An 18,828-nucleotide genomic window follows, 5' to 3' on the forward strand; every position below is an offset into this window, starting at 1 on the left:
TCAGGTGATTTATCGTCCATGCACACAATGCATGCACATGTGTTCTCGACCACGTGCCTGCTCAGACATATAGCGTCTTGCCTAATCTTTGCATAAGAGGCGTGGCCCTACCCTCTGCTTCCTGGAGGGAATATAAGCGGGCAGTAGGCGACAGCAAAGAGCAGCAGCTAGCAGCAAGAGGCGGAGAGAAGCCACTAGCAGAAAGGAAGAAGAAAAGGCAGCAAGCAGATAGAAGCAGCTAGCAGAGAGAAGCAGCAGGCAGCGGTGGAAGGCAGATCACAGAGCGGAGAACTGAGAACACACCTCTAGATCATGGATAGGCAGATCGTGGTACGCGGGATGAATCACTAAGAAGCACCTCAGATAGACACACCCTTGGTTCGCAGGATGCAGGACACACCTTTAAGAAGCAGCAGAATTGGGAAGATATAGTTCTCTGAAAGTGTAGTCTCTCTCAAGCAAAGCCTCTCTCTCTCTCTCCTCTCAAAGCAAGTAAGCCTCATTTTCTCTATCCTCTACAAGCAAGCAAGTAAGGAAGCAGCACAGAAATGGAAGTAGCTCAGTTTCCAGTCCACCACCCATAGAGACCCGCGCAAATTGTTGCTGCAGGCGGTGACAAATATCCGCGGATTTGGTACCGCAAAGAGCCAGCAAAAACTATCTTTCCTTCCCCCACCCACTCCCGCCTCATTTCCCCTCTACACAATCCAGTTTCTTCATTATTCTCTTAATAACCCACCCTCCACACCCCGTGTATCGTCCACTTGGTCTCCAACTTTCTGTCCTACTGTTTCAGCCTCCCGAGTTGCTGGGATTACAGGCATGCCCCACAATGCCAGTTGATAGTCCTTACTTCTAGAAGTAAGGACTTCTTGTAAGTGAACTGTAGTTTGATCACCTTGAGCCAACATCCCTGTGATAATGTGGAGACTGCTTGCTTCCTTGGCTGCCATGTCTCACTGGAGGTGAGTAGCTCATTTGATAAACAGGAAGAAATTTTGTTACCAAGAGGCTACCTGATCAGCCAGGGCTGTACTGGGTGGCTTACTCTGGCTTTCACAATAGCAAAGACTTTGCCTGAGACTCGTGAATTTTAGCATCATTAAAGTATTTGAATCCCTGAGTGGGAGCTGGAGGAGGGCAAATGCCAACCAGGGGATCTGAGAGTAGAAAGGGAATGCTCAGGAGAATAGTCCTGCCCCAGGCTCAAGAGAGTCCACTACTCAAATGAATCTCCAAGGAGGTAAGATGTGGTAAACAGAGTAGTGACCCTGGAGTTGGGAGATGGTGTTCTGTTCCTGGGATCCATTAGCTATGCATCACTAGTGAATCATCTAACCAAGCTAGCCTCACTCATAAAATGAGGGTAGTGAACTCTTGGAAGTAGCCAAGATGGCAAGCTAATGTGTAACGGTAGAATATCTTATAACTTAAATGCCTATAGCAAGTTTATTCAGAACATTATTTAGTGTAGCCAGTGCTTAATGTTTAACCCCTCTGGCCTCATTTCATTTAACAAGAGTTTATATAACACCTACTGATACTGCTGTTTACTGTGACGAGTTCTGCTTCCTCAGGTATTAAAGTATAACATCAGAAAAGCATGCCAAGGCAGGCATATATTAAGCAGATTTTATTTAAAAGTAGTAATAATACAGACTTCTCCTGGGAGGGAGAAGGGACCATACTTGATGTTCTAGAATTCCTGAGAAGTAAGCACGCTGTACATCTTTTATAGGCTAGGGTCTCTTTTGTTCTCCAGAGTTCCCCCCTCTTCTCTCTCTTCTTCCTGCCTACAGTGACTAGGCCCCCAGGAAATGCTGGTGACATAGCAAAGAAGGTGAGAAGCAGATGGCAGGGTGAGGGCCAAAGTGACTCAGGCAGTAAGGGTCCAAGGGGTATTAATTAGCAGCTCCCTGCCTGTAGTCCTTGACAAAGGGAAGGTAAATTTGGTAATCAATGGACTTCAGAGATCCTTGATATTCCATTCTACCACTGAGCTACACTCCCAGCTCTAACTTCCAGATGCAGATGGCCTTCATGGCCTCCATTTCCTCAATTTGACCCCGATCCCCTATTTCTACACTAACTGCCTGTTCCCAATTCTGGCTTCACTACTACTTACAAACATATGTTAGAGTTTGCAAATGATAAAAAGTTGGAAGGAACACGGTCTTTCAGGTCCCAGGAAGAAGAGATACCTTTCACACAAAGCAGAAAGTAATGAGAATAGAACACAAGTAAAAAAGAAGAAAAGGCCAGAGCTGGGGGTGTAGCTCAGTGGTAGAATGCTTGCCTACCATGCTGGAGGCTTTATGTTTGATCAGCATAAATAAATAAATAAATAAATAAATAAATAAATAAATAAATAAATAAAATGAAGTGTGCTTGGTTATTTAGCAGAATAAAAAATTGAAATCAAAATGCAGTCTGTAAAAATAAAAAAGATTTTAATAAAAAAAATTGAAAATAACCTCAATGTTTAATAATGAATGGAGAGACTGAGGTTGTAGCTCAGTGGCTGAGCACTTGCCTAACACATGTGAGGCACTGGGTTTGATATTTAGCACCACATAAAAATGAACAAAATAAAGGCATGCTGCCCATCTACAACTACAAGAAAGAAAATTTTTAAAATGGAGTGACACCTTAAATTATATTGCATCAATTTAATGGAATAACTTTATTATGATATAATTTACATACCATATAATTCACCCATATAAACTATACAATTCAATGGTTTTTAGTATATTGACAATTATACAACCATCAACATCACTATATAATTTTATGTTTGTTTTTGATGTCGAGGATTGAAGGGCCTTGCATATGCCACAATATAATTTTAGAACATTTTCATCATCCCCCAAAAGAAACCCCTTGTCTATTAGCAGTCATTCTCGGTACTCCAACACACATCTACATCTCCAGCTCTATACAACTACTTTCTGTTTCTTTAGATTTCCTATTCTACACATTTTATACAAATTGAAAAAAATATGCTCTTTTGTATCTGGCTTCTTTCACTTAGCATAATGTATCCAAGATTCATCTATATTATAGCATGTATCAATACTTCATTTCTTTTTATGGTCAAGTAATACACCATTGGTATGGATATACCACTTTTTTTTGTTCTTTTTAGTTGTACATGACAGTTGAATGTATTTTGACATATCATATATACATGGAGTATGGATATACACTTTTTATTAATCTCTTCATCAATTGATGGACATGGAGTTGTTTCTACTCTAGCTATTATGATAATGCTGGTATAATCATTTCTTGTACAAAAGTTCGTGTAGATTTATACTTTGGGTTTTTTAAAGTTTATATCTAAGAGTGAAATTGCTTGGTCATATAATGATTATGTTTAACCTTTTGAGGAACTGCTAAACTGTTTTCCAAATAAGCTGCGTCATTTTTAGACCTACCAGCAATATACAAAGGGTTTCCATAAACTTCTCTTAAATATAGCCTGTATAAACCCTATATAGTAGGTTTGAAGTGATATCTCTTTTTTTTTTTTTGATAGTGCTGAGGATTGAACCCAGGGCCTTGTGCTTTTGAGGAAAGTATTCTACCAACTGAGCTATATCCCCAGGCCCCTATCTCATGGTTTTGGCCTGCATTTTCCTAATGGTTAATGATATTGAACACTTTTTACATCCTTATTGGCTAATTTTTCATCTTTTTTCAATTTTAGTCTGTGCAAGTTTTGCCCATTTTTAATATGGGTTATTTGTCTTTATTATTGAATGTTAAGTGTTCTTTATATACTCTAGTTACAAGTCCCTTGTTGTATATATACTTTGCAAATACTTTCTTCTATAGGTTGTTTTTCCCTTTCTTGATTATATTTTTTGAACCACAAAGTTTTTTAATTCAAATATACACATATTGCTGCTTGTACTTTTGGCTTTGTATATAAGAAAACTGCCTAACCCAACATCATTTAGATTTATTCCTACATTTTCTCCTAAGAGTTTTCTAGTTTTAATACTTACATTTAGGTGTTTGGTTCATTTTGAGTTAATTTTTGTATATAGTATGAAGTAGGAGTCAAAATTCATTCTTTGGCATGCGGATACTCAGTTTTCCAGCACCATTAATTGACAAGACTATTATTTCCCCTATTTAAAGGTCTTATCAGTAATAATAATTTTAAAATTTATTGTTTTGGGGCCTGGAGGTACAACTCAGTGGTAAAGTGTGTGTTCAGCATGTGCAAGGCCCTGGGTTCAATCCCCAACAACCACAGAAATGTATTTTTCTTTGTATGGCATGTTCTTATAAAAAATTAAGCATCATATACATATTAAAATAAAAAGGTATCAGATTCTTAGACTGTTCCTGCAAAGATAATTGCTAATACTATAAATGACCTCTGAGGGAACTTCTAGGCTTATGAATGTATAAAATTTTACTAGGGAAAAATAATTCCCAGAAATGTTATTGAGCATAAAATCCCATTTAGTGTGATTCTCTGAAGTACTGGAATGAAAGACCTTGAGGCCCAGTGATAGATCTATTGCTATTGCATAGTAGGAAAAAATACCTGAAACTATTAATAATTTTATTTAAATCTACAGATCTTTCTTGGAATACCTATCTGGCTTTTTTTGTTTATTTGTTTGCTTTGCATTCTGTATTATGCCTAATCGAGCATGCTCATAAATGACATTGAATTTATACACTTTGCATCAGAGAGAGCATTACATTTCAGTGGCAGTGTAAGGGAGTAATTAAGAGAAAGGAGACAGACTATCTTGGTTTAAATTCCTACTATAGCACTTATCTAGTTGTGACCTTGTACCAGTTACTTAATCTATCTGTGGCTCAGGTTTTTGGTAAATGGGAGCCATAATAGGCAATTATAGATAAATTATGAGAATTTAGTGAGGTGTTACATGTGTAAGTCTTCGAACAATAACTAGCACTAGCACTCAGTAGGTGCTCAATGAAAAAACTATAGAGTTTCATTACCATTATTACTAGCATGTTCTGGTTTCTGTCATAAAGTGGGTGATGAATGATATCAAGCTAGTTCTTTTTAAACTCATATTGAGATTACTGGGTTTGGGGCAATGAGAGTTAGGGAACTTCGTACTCCGTAAGACACGAGGAGTTCACGACAGCTCTATTTTTTCCCTGCAGTGTTGCAAGAGACAGGAGTTATTGGTAGTCAAAGATAAAAGAATGTATTTTCCAAGACAATTACATAATTGAAACTTGGAATAAAAGCTTTTAAAAGCTTGATTAACTGAAAAATTATTTGGAGTAGTTTTTTCAGTGAACAGCATTAACATAATATCCCTCATTTCTTTTTAGGGAAAATACTTTACCTCGTTAGGGAAAAATCTGTAGTAGAAATGTTAAGTTTTTAGCCTAACTGCATATTTTTTTTTTTTTGTGGTACCAGGATTGAACTCAGGGGCACTTGACCACTGAGCCCTATTTTGTATTTTTCTTAGAGACAGGGTCTCAATGAATTGTTTAGAACCTCAATTCCTGCCCTGCCCCTGCCCTCCACCTCCAGCCCACCAAGTTTGAACTCCTGATCCTCGTGCCTCAGCCTCCCAAGCTGCTGGGATTACAGGAGTATGCCACAGTGCCTGGCTTCTCTTAATTACATTTATCCTAGTACAAATAATTATCTTAAAGGTAAGTGCACTAAACAATTTAATTAAAAGACTGCAAATGACTGTATGAATTTTAAAAATAATCACATGCTGTTTATAAACTAGAAGGAGGTAGAAATATTGAATGTAAAAGAATGGAAAATGATATGCCATGTAAAAACTTACCAAAATAAAGCTGACTTTGCTGTATTAATATCAGACAAAGTAAACTGTAAGACAATAAAGAATTACTAATGGCCATGTGTAGTGGCTCATGCCTGTAAACTCAGCAGACTGGGAGGCTGAGGGAGGAGTATTGAAAGTTCAAAGCCAGTCTCAGCAATTTAGGGAGGCCCTGAGTGACTTAGTGAGACCCTGTCTCAAAATAAAAAATAAAAAGGACTGGGGATGTGGCTCAGTAGTTAAGCACCCTTGGGTACAAAAAAAAAAAAAAAAAAAAAAAGGATTATTAGTGATAAGGAAGAATACTTGACAATGAGAAAAGGTTGTGCTTATCAGGTAGATGTACAAGTAAGTTTGTCTTCACCTAATATCATAGCCTCAAAATATGTAAAACAAAAAAATTACAGATCAGGACCTGGGGGTGTAGCTCAGTGGTTGAATGCTTGCTCAGCATGTAAGAGACCATGGGTTTGAGCCCCAGCACAGGGAAAAGGGGAACATGCAAAGCAAATCCAGAATCATATGAGAGATTCATTTTTTTTTTTAAAGAAACTGGTGTTTGTTTTCTGTAATCTTATTTCCATTTTACTTAATAAGTGTAGAACAGCTCAAGACTACTCAGTGGTTGTTCCTACCCACTCAGTAGCCTGAGCAGTGGGAGCTGCAGACCAGTCTTCAGTGGCCAGCTGGGCACTCCAGTCTTCAGTAGGGAACTGCTGGATAGGCACAGAGGGCACCTGCACACCTTCAGACCAGTCTGCAACCTCAGGTTGAGCAGCAGTGAACTCAGGAGCTGGAGCAGTCCATTCACCCTGAAATTCCTCCTTGGTCACAGCTTTTTCAGCAGCAGCCTGCTCTGCCTTTTCAATCTCTTCTGGATTTCTGTAGAAGTAGAGATCAGGCATGACCTCTCACTGGTGTTCACGGGAAATGGTGCCATACACGCACAGAACTTCTTGGCCAGCATCCACATCAGACCCACAGAATGAGCTCCCTTATTGTTGCATGGAATGGCGATGTCCACATAGCACAGAGGAGAGTGTGTTAGTTACACAGAGCAATGGTGGGCAGATTGACATAATATACTTCTGTAAGAGGCGGGTGGTCAGCCCTGGGATCAGTAATCACCAGAAGACGTGGCTCCCAGAAGGCTGTCTGGATCTGGTTAGTGAAGGTTCCAGGAGTGAAGCAGCCAGCAATAGGAGTGGCTCTGGTGGTAGCAGCAAACTTCACAGGCCATTGGCCAGTATTCCTAGAGGATATGACACTGACATTGGCAGGGTTTTCGATGGCAACAATGGCATGAACTGCCAGCAGAAGCTCCTCCCAGGTTCTCTTCAGATTTATGATGTATATGCCATCACTTTTCCTTTTGTAGATATATTGTTCCATCTGGAAATCAAGGTTGGTGCCACCTAACTGGGTTCCGGCTGCAAGGAATTTGAGGACATCCTCTTCCTTCATTTGCAGGATGTTAAGACTCCAGACATTGTGATCGTTTCCCTTTAAGTTATGACAGAAACAAAGAACAACGCCATATGGACCCCTCTGTGGGTAGCATGGAAAGCTCATATGAGAGATTCTTAACACACCTCTCAGTAATTCATGAACACAAACCAAGTCATTAAGGATGTAGATTAGGATACACAAACTAAAAAACTTGACTTACTTGACACATATAGAACATCACTCTCAACAATTATAGTTAATTTTTAAAAAATATGCATAGAACATTTACATAAATTTATCATGTTCTGGATAACTATTAATGCATTACAAATTATCCTATTTAAGGATAATTTGTAGTGTTCGAAATAGCAATTTATTACTATTTCTTAGGGTTCTATGGGTTGCCTGGGCTCATGGGTGGTTCTTACTTGGGGTCTCAAGTGTGAGCTCAAACAGTAACACCTGGGACTAGAGTCATTTGAAGGCTTGAGTGAACTAAATGTCAAAGGTGGTTCCTTCAGTCACATGTCCTGGCACAGTGGTGCTCACTGGCTTCTCTTTCTTAAGTATTTCATTCTTCAGGGTTTTTCCACCTGGCTTAAGTCTCATGGCATGGTGATTTCAGGGTAGTCACATTTCTTCCATGGTGGTCATTTTCTAAGAAGCTGGGAACAATAACTACGAGGCTAGCTATTTTACTCTGGGTCAGTTACAGGACGTGTTTTCTCTCAGTCAGTAAAGTGGCAAGTAATGTTGCAGAAGAACATGTGACATGGGTATTGTTAATGGCCATACAGACAGCATGCTGGGCCATAAAGCAGCTCCCAGCAAATTTAATTTCCTTTATTTTATTTATTTATTTTTATGTGGCGCTGAGCATCAAACCCAGTGCCTCACATGTGCAAGGCAAGTGCTCTACCACTGAACCACAGCCCTACCCCAAAACAAAATTCAAAGAATTGAAATCATTCAAAGTATTTTTCCTGATTTCAGTGCAATTAAGCAAGAAATCATTTAAAAACAACTAGAAAAATGATCATATTTAAATATTAAAAAATACTTCTATATAACCCATGCATCAAAAAAGAAATCACAATGAAAATTATAAAATATTTAAAACTAAATGATGATACAATACAAAAGTTGTGGAATGCAGATAAAGCCACACTTTAGGAAATTTTGTAGTCTTAGATACATAGTTTATTTATTTATTTATTCATTTATGGTTCTGGGGATTAAACCCAGGGGTGCTTAACCACTGAGCCATATCCCCAGTTCTTTATATTATTGAAGACAGGGTCTCCTTAAGTTGCTCAGGGCCTCACCAAGTTGCTGAGACTGACTTTGAACTTGTGATCCTCCTGCCTCAGCCTCCTGTGGTGCTCCACCACACCTGGCTAGAGATATAGTATAGACATGAATACAGGCTAAAAATCAGTGAGCTAAAAATTCACCTCAAGGGCTGGGGAGATAGCTCAGTTGGTAGAGTGCCTGCCTTGCAAGCACAAGACCATGGTTTCAATCTCAACACCGCAAAAAAAAAAAAAAAAAAAAAAAAAAAAAAAAAAAAAAAATTCACCTCAAGAAATTAGAAAAAAGTCACAAACTAACCAGCCTACCAAACAAACAAAAAATCCAAAGAAAATAAAAGGAAGGAAATAACAGATAAGAGAATAAATTAATGAAATAGGAAACAAACTTTTAATATATAGGATTATCAAACCAAGAAGTTATTTCTTTAGAAAGACTAATAAAAATTGATATATCCCTGACAAGACTAGGAAAAAAATGAAAAAGACTGGAAGAAAAAAGGTAAGAAAAAGGACATTACAAATAATTGATTTCAGGAGTGAAAATGGGAATAGGTCTCAGTCATAGATATTTAAAAAATTAGAAAAGGAAGTTATGATCAAATTTATGCCATTTTTTTTTCAGTACTAAGTATTGAACCAGGGCCTTATGCATGCTAGGCAAGTGATACATATACCATATTAAACTCCGACCTCAACATTTACTGTCTGTTTTCCTTCCATCTTCTCAGTCTGAGTGGATTTCCCAGCTGGTGTTTCATTTCCTGTTCTGGCTGCTGCTTTGATCTCTGAAGCACACTGTACTTACAAGCCAGAACACTGCCCACATCTCCTGTGTCACATAAAATTCTTTTCAGCATATCTGATCTTTTCTTATGTTTTCTCTTTTACACTAGGGTTTTGTTCAAATCTGATGTGGTACATGCTTTAGGAGATTCCCCTCCCCCCCTTTTTTCCCCCCTTCAAGAATTTAGCCTTTACTTTATTTGTTTTTATGTGGTGCTGAGGATTGAACCCAGGGCCTCACCCACGCTAGGCAAGCGCTTCACCACTGAGCTACAACCCCAGCCCAATTGCCCCTTTCTTGATCAGGATGTTCATTTCTCCAGTCCTTACTTCTGTCGCCATGAGCCTGTGACTTGGGGCTATCTCACCTCCTTCTTGATTCCCAAATTCAAGAGCTCTTCTTGGAGGTGTTGCTGAGTACAAGGGTGTCTGCCAGCTATGGAACTCTCACCTCTGTTAATGGGGTTTGCTCCCCTTTCCCTCTTGTGATTTCTTCCAGTCTGTTCTTTAGAGTTGAATTCATTTCCTTGTTATCTCACCACACCTATTCTGTATTGTTTCCTCCTCATTTGTCAGATTCTTAAAAGCTGTTTATTTTTCTCCCTCAATTTCTACTTACATAAATCCTGTTCCTCCTTCAGGTATCATCTCAAAGGATACCCCTGATTAAAGCCTCTTCTGCACCCCCTCTTCTTGTTCCTCTCCCTAAAGAACTCTTTATTTCCCTTACAACACTTAGGTTATGCAACCTAAAATTATAATTGTTTGCATATACTCATCAAAGACTCTCTCCTGCATTGTTTGGGACTTGGGGATAAGAATTACTTATAACTCATTCTGAAACTCCCACAGCACCCAACATAGTCCTGGGAGCTTGAGAATTGAATTCATGAACATGAGGACCCAGAGGATGAAGACAAGTATTTCTTTCAGTTTCCAGGATGGATTCCAACAGTTCCTTGACTGACTTCACTGTTTATTAGGAAGCAGCTTGTATACACCTGTAGGTACTAGATGAAGAAAAATTCTCCACAATACATACTTATCATCCTTGTAAGGAGGGGAGTCTTATTCATTTACTCATTCATTTGACATACACTCATTGATGACTAAGTGGTAATCCCTCAGCTTTCTATTTTTTCCTATAAAGAAAGATGACAGGGAGTGGGACTCTGCCATTAAGGCATTTATGTTTGGGGAGTCTGAAACATAAACAAGTGACTGTAGACAAAGTGAAGTAGGTGCTATAATAAAGTGTAAGTCAAATTCCCTGGGAGCACTTGTTATTGATTTCAAGAGAGAGAGAAGAACGATAATAGAATAAAGATGTTTCAGAAGAAAACAATTTGCTTTTACCAGTGGACTCATAATATCATCATGACAAAAACAAAGCTCTCCAATTTTTCTGGCCCACCCCTCAAATCCCTGGCATCGTCTCTATGCCTAATGGGAGTGACAGGTAGATTGGGAAGGAGAAGGTAAATCAAGTTATTCTAGAAGTGCACTATTTATTATAATAGCCAGATGTAGCTATTGGGCACTTGAAATGTGGCTTATATATAAGTATAAATTGGGCATGGGGCATACACCTATAATCCCAGCTACTTGGGAGGCTGAGTCACAGGGATCACAAATTCAAGGCCACCTGGAAAACTTAAGACTGTTGAAAAAAAAAAAAAAAGGATGTCTATACATATAAAATACACACTGGATCGCACTGGATTGTGAAGAAAGTACAAAAAACAATTAGTATAATAATTTTATATTGATCACATACTAAGACAATATTTTGTTGGATATATTAGGTTAAATAAAAAAGATACTGTTGAAATTAATTTCACCTGTTTCTTGTTTCAGTTTTTTTTTTTTTTTTTTTTTTTTTCCTCTTCTCTTCTCTTCTTTCTGGTACCAGGGATTGAACCCAAGGGCACGAACCCACTGAGCCACATCACCAGCCCTTTTTATTTTTTATTTTGGGCCAGGGTCTTGTTAAGTTGCTTAGGACTTTGCTAAATTATTGAGACTGGCTTTGAACTTGCCTCAGCCTCCTGAGATGCTGGAATTGCAGGCATGTGCCACTGCCTTGGGTTACCTATTTCTTCTTACCTTTTTAATGAGGATATTTAAAAAATCATGATTAGGTTTGGGACTCATGTTTTATTTCTGTTACCCAGTGCTGTTCTAAAGGCTATTCCACAGGGTCAGGCAGCGCAGAATATTTGGCAAACTCTTGAGGCAAACAGACAGATCTTGATTCTGACTCAGGACCCAGACCCAGTCCTGACCTGAACCCAAATGGCATGGACTTCAGAAGTGCTGTAAACCACCATTTGGGTCTGAGTTGGGGCAGAGTCAGGTCAGAGACAGAAAACTTGATTTTCTTCCTTCTGCATTTCCCTGTGACTCTGACCACAGGAATAAATATGACAGAATTTCGATTTGCTATTTATTTCTTTTAAGCAGCTTCCTTAGAGAAACAATAGTTTCTGAATGCAGCTGTAGAGCCGATCTGGTGAAATCTTCAACGACAGCAAGTAGGCTTTTGATTTGTTTTGTTGTTGCTTTTTTTGCATTGCTGAGAGTAGAACCCAGGGCAAGTGCCCCATCACTTAACTACATCTCCAAACCCCTGCAACAAGACTTTTGATCAATAATCAGCTAGTATATTGCTTGCCTGGGTGACATTTTTATCAAGCTGTTGGCTGATCTTTATTTTATTTTCTGAGTGTTTATTACAAATACTTTATTGTATTTATTTTTTATTTGTTCTTTTAAGATATACATAACAGTAGAATGTATTTTGACATATTATACACACATGGAGTACAACTTATTCCAATTAGGATCCCATTCTTGTGGATGAACATGACATGGAGTTACACTGGTCGTGTATTCATATATGAACACAGTAAAGTTATGTCCAATTCATTCTACTGTCTTTCTTATTCCTGTCCCCACTTCCTTCCCTTCATTCCCCTTTGTCTAATCCAATGAACTTCTATCCTCCCCACCCACGACCCTTATTGTGTGTTAGAATCTGCATATCAGTGAGAACATCCGGCCTTTAGATTGGCTTATTTTTGCTTAGCATGATATTTTCCAGTTCCATCCTTACCAGAAAATGCCATAATTCCATTCTTCTTTATGGCTGAGTAACAGCCATATACACATTCCATTGTGTATATATACATTATCTTTATCCATTCATCTATTGAAAGACACCTAGGTTGGTTCCATAGCTTAGCTATTGTGAATTGAGCTGCTATAAACATTGATGTGACTGCATCACTGTAGTATGCTGATTTTAAGTGTCGACTGATCTTTAAGAGAAATTATGTATTACTAGAATACAACCTTGAGGTGTGAGAATATCAGTCTTGGTGGAGAAGTTCAAGCCCTTGATTACTCATTAAAGGTGCCCCATCTTTGGGTATCCATATTCCTCATTGGCTCTACTCCATTGCGCTTCCTCTTTGGCTCTGGTCTCTCACAACCTTATGACTAATGCTCTCAGATTCTACCCACCCACTTGATACCCTAACCCCTCCCACCTCTAAGCCTTAACTCCTAATATCCCCCTTGCTAGGAATATTCCTCTGCTTCCCTTATGCCACATTGTTTCATGATCCTGTTTAACAATGTGTCTTAATTAAGTTCTTTTGTAAGAATGAAGATTTAACAGACTACTTTTAAACAATGGGTGGGTATTTTAAGACAGCATTGGCCATTAGGGGTATAGGCAAACCATCCAAATATAGGAATTGGAACTCTTCTGGATCTAAGGTGGCTCTGAGTTGCAGTGGCACAAGTTCATGGATCTTCACTATACTGTTCTGCCATTTATATGCCTCAACTACTTAGACTGGGATTTTGAGGGGAGTTCCTCACCTTTCCTGGCTTTCTCAACATCTATATTTTTTCTTATCCTCACCACTTCAGCTTATTCATAGCTTTTCCTTCCTCATAATTTAGCCCTACTCAGTAATGACAACTTGCTTTTGGTCCCACCTCTTCCTCTCTTTTTACATCATTTTTAGCATCAGCTTATACTCTTAATTGCCCAATTCCCTCCTTATTTTCCATTTCATATTCTAGAGAGTAGTATATTGCTACCTTACTTTTTATGTAGAACTTTCTCCAATAAGCTGCATCATTATTTATTGATCAGCTTATGGATTGAGTGACTTTGGGGTATCAGGTACCCATATATGGTTCAATCAACTGTGAACCAACATGGTGCCCAAGCTCCCTCTAAGAAGGGGTTGTGGACATGCTTTGTATATGAAGTCATGTGCACATTCATTTAAATTATCACAACAATCCTGATAGCAGTTATCATCCTATTTTCTACAGATGAAGAAACTGGGGAAAAGAGGGACTACTTAGTATACAATTCCAAATCTGCCATCAAAAATCACTATGGATGACTGGGGACACAACTCAGTGGTAGAACCCTTGCCTATCATATATGAGGTCCTGGGTTTAGTCCCCAGTACCACAAGAAGGAAAAAAAGAAAAAAAAAAGAAAAAAAAATCCCTATACAGCAGCCTGGATAGTACTTAGATGGGAGAAATCATCATGCAGGCACTTCTGTGAAGCATTTTAAGTGAATTCTTTTGAAAAAAAAAATTATGAGGCATAGAACTGTCAAGAAAGGAGAGCACTAATGCTGCCAATATTCCTTTCCCAACTGCATACAAGATAGGTAGGTGTTCCTAGGAGAGCTTACTCTTGTTGATGAAGGTGTGTACATGTTACTGTCCCATGGGTTCATATTATTTACAATAGAGTCTGATGGATCAAATCTAGTACAGGTGCATCTTTTACCATGACCACCTTAAGGTAAATATAGGTGCATCATCCTAACCTAATGTAAAAATTCAGATTTACAAAACAAGTCAATGGAAAGAAAAAATTTTCCCCATTGCAACTTCTTTCACCTTAGACCCTAGGCTATAAAATTGGTGGGACTATAGTTTTACAAAAAAACATGGCTTAGGGCTCTTCAGATTCTTTCCTGGGCCAGAAAAGTAGTTTCCACATGTGGGTACAGGCACATGAGGTGGGGGCCAACCAAGGATGATAAATTAATAAGTATGATCCATGAATACACCTCACAATCAATGAGAAGACAGGAAAAGGTGAGAGATGAAATAATAGGAAGGAAGCCTTTAAAATAGTGCCTACCTGTATTAGTTTCCTCTGGCTGTTGTAACAAATTACCAAAGCCCTGATGGCTTAAAACAATACACATTGATTCTCTTGTAGTTCTGGAGGTCAGAAGTCTGAAATTAGTTTCACTGGGCCAAAATCAAATTGTCTGTAAGACTGAACTCACTCAGTGGATTCAGGGAATATTTCTTTTTCTTTTCCAGCATCTTGAGTTGCATTCTTAGGTGGAATTATCTTCCATCTTGAATACCAGTGGCATAGCATCTTGTTCCTCTTGTCACATTGCTGTCTTTTATAGTAATATCTTCCTCTACCTCCCTCTTCAAAGAACACTTGTGATTACTATTAGTGTCTACCCAGATAATCCAGGATAATCTCCCTATCTCAAGATCCTTAACTTAATCACACCTAAAAAAGACCCTTTTTCCATATAAGGGAACATTTCCAGGTTCCAGAGATTAGTATCTGTATATTTTTGGGACTGTTATTCAGTCAGCCTTACTGGCATAAAATAAATGCTCAAGAAATGCTAGCTATTATTATTAATGTTCTAGGCACTTTATGCTGCTGTTTAATTCCCACTACAGTCCTATAAAGTTGAGGCTACCTCACAGAGGTAGAGGTAGCCATCCCTATATTACAGAGAAGAGGCTTAGAGAGGTTAAGCAGTTACCTCAAATCAGTTGGTAGGTGGACTTCCAACACAGGAGACTAACTCCAGAGCTCACACTCTCAGTCTCTATCACAGGATGACTTTGGGGAGCATGATTATGACTACACTTGCAGTAAAGATGACACTCATCCTACTTTTCTATTTGAGTCATTTGGGTTGCTATATGAATTCTTGGAGGGAGGGGAGGTCCTTCCCCAGAGAGTGTCATCTCTTTCAGTACTATCAGCCAAACCTCAGATCTTACTCAGGTTTTACCAGTTACCTTAATGATATTTTTTATAGCAAAAGAATCCAATTCAGAATCATGTGTTGCATTTAGTTGTCATTCTTTTTAGTTTCCTTCAATCTGAAACAGTTCCTCAGGATATCTTGCACTTACATTTAAAGATTACAGACCAATAATTGTGGGAGATTCTTTAATTTGAACTTATTTAATGTTTTCTCACCATTAGATTCATTTATGCATGTTTGGCATGAATATCACTGTAGTTATGCTGTTTTCTTCTCAGTGCATCCTGGAAAGTAGTACATAATTTCAATTTGATCACAGTGATTAACTCTGATCACTTAATTAAGGAGGTGTATGCCAGACACCCCCACTATAAAGTTACTCTTTTCCCTGTATAATAGTACATATTTTGTGGTTAGGTGCTTTTAGTTTATATAATATCCATTCTTTGTGGAACTTTCAATTTACTAAGTAAATTGCTTTTATCAGTATGGATTTGTGTTATCTATTTTATTCAATAGATTATGATCTCTGACAATCATTTAAAAACATTTTTTAAACATTTTTTTTTCTGTGCTGAAGATCAAACCCAGGCCCTCTCACATGCTAAGCAAGTGCTCTACTGCTGAGCTATATCTCTAGCCCCACTATCATTATTTTTATGCTCTAATTTCTCTGATTTGGCCAGTACTCTTCAAACTGTTTCCTGTGTCCTTTAATATGTCCCATAATTCTTGATATATTTCCTTACTTTCTTATACGAAGTGTTCTTGATTCATCTTGTACTAGCTTCAGTCATTTTTTCAAGGAGACCTGTTCCTTTTAGTAGAGAATGCTATTTGGCATTAAACTAAGATCTGGTTCTAGATGTGCTGTTTGCTCTCAGAGTCACTGTTCCCAAGCTTATTAGGTAGACAGAATTATGGAGAGGGAGAGGGAAAGAGAGAGTTTTCAGGCTGCTTTTACAAGTATTTATTTCTCTGGGAAGTCCAAGATCAAGGCATTGGCTGATGTGGGCCAGTTCCTCATAGGTAGTGGTTTCTCCCTGCATTCTTACATGGCAGAAAGAGCAAACAAGCTCCTTAGGCCTCTTTTTGTAAGGGTATTAATCTTATTTATGAGGGTTCTGCCATCAAGATCTCATACTCTTCCAAAAGTCTCACTTCCAAATACTATCACCTTGGGGGTTAATATTTTAGCACATGAATTTTTCAGGGACACAAACATTCAGACTACAATGGTTTGTGTACACGTGTGTATCTGTGTGTGTGTGTGCGTGCGTGTGTACACATAAGGATGTTTAGTTCAATGTCTACTTATCTAAAATGAAAACCGCATGTTCACACTATACAGGGTTCATTCTGTTTTCTCTTTCCATATTCATTTCTCCCTTCTTTGACAATGAGAAACTTTACTCCCATTATTCTGGATATATTTACTTGTTAGGTCCCCTGTATGTGCCAATTTCTCCTCTCTGTGGCTGCCTCCCCACCTGAGAAAACAACAACAAACCTACTTAGACTCTGATACTCTACACTGGTAACCCCTATAGTCATCCTCTTCACACTTAGCATCCTTCACCCCACACTGAACTATGACTCACCTCAGTGTGGACTCCTCATTCTTCTAAGCTTTGACATGCTGTGTTGTAACCAGTCCCCTGTAAGGATGACCTTCTGATCCTACTCAGGCTTTTACACCTGTGTTGTCCCACCTTTACTGTCACTTAGACTCCCTTACTGGACTTCCTCCAAACTTGTATGCTCACTTCAGTTTTATGGCAAACTATTCCATCACAAAAAAATTTTTTTTTGACAGAATGTCCTTTGTTTGCATTTCCTTTTCCTCTTCCTTTGTACCCCCTGTAGCATGTTTATAGTCGCTATTCTTGTTCTTTACTAATTTTTGAATGGGTGTCATGGTTTGGATATGAGGGTCTAAGTTAATGCAGGAATGTTCGAAGGCGAAATGACTGAATTGTGAGAGTAACCTAATCAATCCATTCTGGTTCGAATGAACTAACTGGATAATAACATTATGCAGGTGGGTTGTAGCTGGAAAAGGTGGGTCACTGAGGGAGTGCCCTGGAAGGGTTCATCTTCCTGAGGCCTCTTCTCTCTTTGTTTCCAGGCTGCCATATATGAAGCAGCGCTCTTCCACTATACCCTCCCACCACGCTGTTCTACCTTACTTTAGGCCCAGAGCAATGGAGTTGGTTCACCATGAACTGAATCTCTAAAACTGTGGGTCCAAATAAACTTTCCCTTCCAAGCTATCCTTGTCAATATTTTGGTCACAGCAAATGAAAGCTGACTAATACAATAGGGTTAGTTATTTCTGAAATAGCTATTTGCAGAGATGGAAAGGAAGGGAAGAGGACAAGTCTTAGTTCTAACTAAAAGGAATTGCCTCTGTGACCCAAGATTTTTTATAAAAGATCTTTTAGTTTATGTTTCTCCTACCCACAAAGATAGCAAGCTCTAGGGCTGTTTATAGCATAGCCCACAGGTATCTCTTCATTAAACAGATCATCACAGAAGATAATCAATTCTGTAATAATTTGCTTAATGGCTTCCACTCTCTGAAGTGGGGATTGTATCTGTCTTATTCACTCTGTTCCCTGCACCTTGTATCTGGCATTTCATGAATTGAATACTTATTACTTACATGCTGAGTGAATGGATGATCCCATTCCAATATGGCTCCCACTCCATCTTTCCACCAAACTCTTTGTCCATGATCACCAATTACCTCCTTGTATTAGTCATATCTATGTCACTGTAAGGGAATATCTGAAGCAATTAACTTATAAAAAGAGAAACTTTATTTTAGCTCCTGGTTCTCAGGGTTCTAGTCCAAGATTGGGTGGTCCCATTGCTGTGAGTCACTGGCAAGAGCAGCACGTCATGGCAGCACTCTGTGGCAGAGCAAACTGCTTACCTAATGAGTCAGAAAGCAGAGAAAGATGTCAGGGTCTGACATAATCCCCTTCAGGGGCACATTCCTAGTGACCCAAGGACCTCCCACCAGTCCCCATCTTTCCAAAATACACAGCACTTCCCATTAGCTCCACCCTGGGGACCAAGCCTCTAGCACATGAACCCTCAAGGGATACTACCCACATCTAAACAATAGCACTTCTTGTGCTAAATCCCTTTGATACTTTTTGGTTTTTATCTTGACTTCTTGTCAGGATTAAAAAGTTGGCCATTTTCTTCTTAAAACACTGACTTTTCTTATTATGGCTTCATGTATCCTCAGGATCCTTTCCTGGTCCATCTTCAGTTACCTAGTCTCTCGATGTTGGATATTCAGTGGTTGGACCTGAGCTGTCTTCTTTTTTCATTCTACACTCTCTCCCTAGATTGTCTCATTCTCTCTTACTGCTTCATGAAGAC

At 38.7% G+C, this 18,828-nt stretch overlaps 1 pseudogene across 1 annotated transcript; it reads right to left on the minus strand.

Moving 5' to 3' along the window:
* Window positions 1-6,413: 6,413 nt before the first annotated feature.
* Window positions 6,414-7,277, minus strand: LOC306655258 (small ribosomal subunit protein uS2-like; annotated as a pseudogene). The gene has a single exon. The product of its transcript is annotated as a small ribosomal subunit protein uS2-like (transcript).
* Window positions 7,278-18,828: the final 11,551 nt, after the last annotated feature.

This window comes from Sciurus vulgaris, assembly GCF_902686455.1.
Source record: "Sciurus vulgaris genome assembly, chromosome: 2".
Classification (NCBI taxonomy): Eukaryota; Metazoa; Chordata; class Mammalia; order Rodentia; family Sciuridae; genus Sciurus; species Sciurus vulgaris.